The sequence below is a fragment of the Bufo gargarizans genome, chromosome 1 (genome assembly GCF_014858855.1).
Source record: "Bufo gargarizans isolate SCDJY-AF-19 chromosome 1, ASM1485885v1, whole genome shotgun sequence".
In the NCBI taxonomy this organism is placed as follows: domain Eukaryota; kingdom Metazoa; phylum Chordata; class Amphibia; order Anura; family Bufonidae; genus Bufo; species Bufo gargarizans.
Window position 1 is genome coordinate 15,549,734 of NC_058080.1, and position 5,810 is coordinate 15,555,543.

The following is a 5,810-nucleotide window of genomic DNA, read 5'->3' on the forward strand; positions in this document are numbered from 1 at the left end:
AAATGCCAGACCACAGATAGCCCTACAATTAAATGACATTTATGCAAAGAGTCAGTATTTGCAGTGTTGGCCCTTCTTTTTCAGGACCTCTGCAATCCGACTGGGCATGCTCTCAATCACCTTCTGGGCAAATTCCTGACTGATAGCAACCCATTCTTTCATAATCACTTCTTGGAGTTTGTCAGAATTAGTGGGTTTTTGTTTGTCCACCCGCCTCTTGGAGCGAACCATACTGATAAATTCAGTGTGGTGAGCCATGATGACATGGCACCTAACATTACAGTTAATATGTTGATTATATTATTTACTTACCTATGTGAAGAATGGGTTAACCCAGATGCTGTGGGTGCTTGCGCTGATATCTTCAAATTTGATTGGAGATCACTTTAACTGCCAGTTTGAGAACCTATAAAAGAACAGAAAATAACGATTTTGGCTCATTCACGTAAGTATTTTTCAAGAGACAGACCTGCGTTCATCTGTGTCATGGAAGATCTGTTGAAACAACTTATTTTCAGAGCAGAAAGCAAAGGGGGAGAAGAATGGCTGAGGAAGTGCTTACAGCAAGGACCGGACCAGCAAGAAGAGCTTCTTTTATCTTCTAATCCCGTCTGCTGCGCAGTACCTGGCGCGAGCGCCGAACTGATCGATCCTCCCTGCGATAATTTTTTGCGCATGCGCGAAAAACCTGAGACCCGCTCGCCGATTAAAAAACGTCAGCGGAGAGACAAGAGGGCATATTCCCCTTCACAATATGCGCCTCCTTCTAAGACCAAGAAAACCAACTTATCTTCAAGCCGAGCCAGCAGGAAAATTCAACGGCGTCATTTTCAACAGCATTCAACTGTCACTCAGGAGCCATCACCTGCTTCAACAGTTGATCATCCTCCTACATCATCTGCTTCTGGTGAGCTGAATTATAACTTTTTAAGTGACTGCAAACCGCAGGGCACTATTAATCAAGAGATTAATTCACTTGACATTGATTCTTCTAAATTGAAGATTCAGTTGTTTGATGAATTTTTACTTTACCTATCTAAAAAGGATGAGTCACCAAAAAATGTTTGGTCTGGATTAGCAGATGTCAGTCAAGTTAATACCCTTAATAGTCTGACTGCTGCTAATTCAACCATTCAACCGTTCACTAATGTACCTAAAATGTCCAATATTAACCCTGAAATGGCAGTAATTCCTGAGCTTGAATTTAACTCAGGTATAAAAGAGACATCTGTTAAAGAAGTTCTGGCGTGTCAAATTTCTCCATTAGGGTTTCATTTACCCTTGAGCGTGAAAGAAAAAATTTGGAGAAAAGAATATGTTGAAATTTTTTCTCTTCTTCCTTCATCTAGTGAGAATTTAAAAAGTGAATTATTGAAAGACAAAAAATCAGATTCTGAAGAAAATAGAAAATTACACCAGAAATCCTTTTTTAACTGACTGCAAGCATTTAATATATACGCAGCAGTTTTGGGTGAAAAATTTCCTAGTCTTTGTACTGGTTTAATTTACCATGTAGATACTATTTTGGAGGCATATAGAAATTTTGGCGGAATGGGTTGGTGTCTGTATGACGAATCCTTTCGTCAGAAACTTGCAGTATATCCGAATCTAAATTGGGGTAGTAAAGATGTCGGGCTTTGGTTGAATTTAATGCTCCCTAACAAAAACAATCTTTTTCGTCAACCCAATTTCATTAACGTCAAAAAAGGTATCTGTTTCGCATTTAACGAGTCGCATTGCAGATGGCAACATAATTGCAAATACCGACACGAGTGTTCTTTCTGTGCCGGTTCTCATTCAGCCTCAAAATGTTTTAAAAAACAAGGTATTCACTTCCCAATTTCTAACAAGGAAATTCAATCGTTTAAACAAGGTGACTCCGCTGAATTTGCCAATAATAATTCAGTGGCTAGGTCATTACCCAAACATTCAGATGGCTAATTTATTAATTGACAGTTTTACCAATGGGTTTTTCATACCTGAATTTGTGGGTCCAGGTTGCATTCTAGTTGAAAATGCGTTATCTGTAAAACAAAATATTGACATTGTTAAAGAAAAAATTGAATCTGAAATTTTGGCAGGTAGGATTGCTGGTCCCTTTGATTCTCCCCCCTTCTTGAATTTTCGTATATCTCCTTTAGCTTTAGTTCCTAAAAAAGAACCAAATTCTTTTCGTCTTATTCACAATTTATCTTATCCTAAATTCAGTTCCTTAACGATGAGATGGAAAAAAATAAAGCCAGTGTGAAATACTCCTCATTTGATCAAGCTTTGTCTTTTTTACAAAAAGCAGGCCGCAATTCTCTTCTTGCCAAAGCTGACATTAAATCTGCTTTCAGACTACTACCTATAAACCCCATCGGTTATAATTCTTTGGGTTTTTATTTTCTCGATAAATTCTTTTATGATATGGCCCTTCCCATGGGATTCACCCTATCTTGCTTTTATTTTGAGGCGTTTTCAACTTTTCTACACTGGGTTATGGATATTCACTCAGGTAGTGGATTTTTACTACATTATCTCGATGACTTTTTATTTATAGGTCGTGTAGATTCGGATGATTGTATGAATCTTCTGAATAGATTCATTGGTATAGCTAAATATTTCTGCATTCCATTAGCTGTAGATAAAACTGTCTATCCTACTACGAATCTCAAGTTTTTGGGCATAGATATAAATACAGTAACAATGGAATTTAGCATACCAATGGAAAAAATCCAGAATACTGTTCAACAATTAACTCGCATATCCGGAAAAGAAAAAATTACGCTTAAACAACTTCAGTCTCTTTTAGGTTCTCTTAATTTTATTTCTCGTGTGATTCCCATGGGAAGGGTCTTTTCTAAAAGATTGTATGCTGCCACATCAGGTAAGTCCTCACCTCGATCCCATATTCGCATCACCAAACAACTAAAGGATGACATTTCAGTTTGGTTGCAATTTTATGTGAATTTAACGGTCACACCATTTGGCAGGAAGAGTTTGTTGGCTCAGACACCTTGTCTCTTTATACAGATGCGTCTGGTGCTATTGGATATGGTGCTTATTTTGACAACTTTTGGTCTGCCGAACGTTGGCCTTTAAATTGGATTACTAATAACAAGTACTCAAAAAATTTGGTTTTTCTAGAATTATTTCCAGTTCTAGTTTCTCTAACAATTTGGTCCTCAGTGTTTCAGAATAAGAGAATTCTGCTAAGGTCGGACAATATGGGAGTAGTTTTTTCCATAAACTGTTTAACTTCAAAGTCTCCGTTAGTTTCTTCATTATTGCGTAAGATAGTTTTTCAATGTCTAAAATTTAACATTTGGATAAAAGCTAGATTTATTTCTGGGAAAACTAATTATATTGCTGATTATTTGTCCCGACAGCGCTTCAAGGAATTCTTCTTAATGACACCTCGAGCTTCCCGAATGGGAATTCCTTGTCCAACTCATCTTTGGGAGATATCAGAGGATTAACTAATGAACTTAATTTTGGTTCATTAGCCAAGAATACATGGGCAGCATATTCTGCCGCATGGTTGGATTGGAAGCTTTTCTGCATATCTCAAAAAATTTCTTACATTGATTTTAATTTAGGGAATTTTATCAAATTTATTATATATCTTTACAACAACGGTTTACAAGCCGATTCTATTTCTAAAAAATTATCGGGCATTTCTTTTTTCTTTAAATTAGAAGGCGAAAGCTCTATTCTGAATAATTTTATCATTAAACTAATGATTAAAGGTATCAAAAGAAAGTCAGTCCACAATGTTAAGACCAGCCCTTTATCTATTGAATTGTTACAAAAGGTCATATGTAATTTAGTATTAGTTTGTTCTTCGGAATATGAAACCAATTTATTTTCTGCAGCATTTTCTATAGCTTTCTTTGCTGCTCTAAGATTAAGCGAGATTGCTGCAGACAATAAAATCTCAAATCCCCCATTATTGATATAGGACCTTCAAAAGTTGTATGGATTTTTGGTGATGAACTGATTCAATTGGCTGAGAGAAGATCTGCTTTTAGACATTCTACTGTTAATTTAGGTTATTCAGCAGAATTTTCCATAAACTGGTTTTCCTTTGCTGACCTTAAAATTTCTGATATCTTCAAGAATGTCAGCCTTATATATTCAAAAATGTCGAAACCTGACCTGTTTATTTTACATATTGGCTCGTTTGATTTGGGAAAAATCAAAACGCATTTGTTAATTTATGAATTAAAAGAATTGTTATGTAAAATATGCTACTTACTTGATGGTGTTGTACTCGTATTTTCTGACATCATCCCAAAATTTTCTTGGTTCAATTCTGAGTTATCCTTTCTGGAAACAATTAGGAAAAGAATTAATAAAAAAAATGGAGATTTATTTGAAGGAAATTGGTCATGGCAATTACAGACATGTTGAATTAGAAGGATTCGTTAGAGGACTTTACCAAGAAAAGGATGATCAGCTTTCTGATATTGGATGTGATATATTCATTTCAGATTTGCAGAACATAATTGATAATGGTTTTTATTAAAGGCTTGCAATGTTTATTGGGCCACTTGTTTTTATGTGGCGTTGTGGGGTTAAGTCACTCTCTGAGTGGACTGAGTGTTATATGGTTTATTGGTTTAAATATTTACTTATTTATATTTGAGAATAAATTGGATTAACCAGATTATAATTAATTGGTTAAGTAATAAGCATTGCGGCCTTTAATTACCCAACTAAATAAATAAAGATATTTGCTTAAATTCTATTTTGAGTGATGATTTATTCTATTTTGTGAATTGGAGCGTATGACATCATGGAGCGAACCATACTGATAAATTCAGTGTGGTGAGCCATGATGACATGGCACCTAACATTACAGTTAATATGTTGATTATATTATTTACTTACCTATGTGAAGAATGGGTTAACCCAGATGCTGTGGGTGCTTGCGCTGATATCTTCAAATTTGATTGGAGATCACTTTAACTGCCAGTTTGAGAACCTATAAAAGAACAGAAAATAACGATTTTGGCTCATTCACGTAAGTATTTTTCAAGTTCCCTCCCTCCCTTCCCTATTTATTTTGTCGCTTTGCTTATTGACGGGGGTTAAGTCACTCTCTGAGTGGACTGAGTGTTATATGGTTTATTGGTTTAAATATTTACTTATTTATATTTGAGAATAAATTGGATTAACCAGATTATAATTAATTGGTTAAGTAATAAGCATTGCGGCCTTTAATTACCCAACTAAATAAATAAAGATATTTGCTTAAATTCTATTTTGAGTGATGATTTATTCTATTTTGTGAATTGGAGCGTATGACATCATGAGGATTTGCAGCACGCCAGACCTGCAGGGTATAGCGACAGTGAGGTCACGGTATGGGCAATCGAGGGTTACTCACTTTTTGGAGGACCCTGGGCAGGCATGCAGCAGTGAATGAGAGGCAGACACTAGTTCCTCTGGGGCACACTCTGGGTGTAGAGACCTGGCCTGATGTTGGGTGAGGTGCCCTGGTTGTTGCAGGTGTTTAGAGTGCCTGAGGCAAGGTCCCTTTAAGAATCGTAACGCCAGTGCCAGTGGCACACCGTTTGGTAAGAATAGTAACTGAGGTACACAGATTGTAGGGTGAACCAAACGTAGCTTTAGGCTACTTTCACACTAGCGTTAGATCGGATCCGTTCTGAACGGATCCGATCATAATAATGCAGACGGATGCTCCGTTCAGAACGGATCCGTCTGCATTATTTTAGCATATAACAGCTAAGTGTGAAAATAGCCTCGGATGGATCCGTCCAGACTTTCAATGTAAAGTCAATGGGGGACGGATCCGCTTGAAG

At 36.5% G+C, this 5,810-nt stretch overlaps 1 long non-coding RNA gene across 1 annotated transcript; it reads right to left on the minus strand.

The window, feature by feature from the left end:
- Positions 1–346: 346 nt before the first annotated feature.
- LOC122921586 lies at positions 347–4,934 on the minus strand. The gene is made up of 4 exons (XR_006387067.1): positions 4,876–4,934; positions 4,241–4,311; positions 1,980–2,024; positions 347–406 (listed from the first exon to the last, which is right to left on the minus strand). It is a non-coding gene; the product is annotated as an uncharacterized LOC122921586 (long non-coding RNA).
- Between the last annotated feature and the right edge of the window lie 876 nt (positions 4,935–5,810).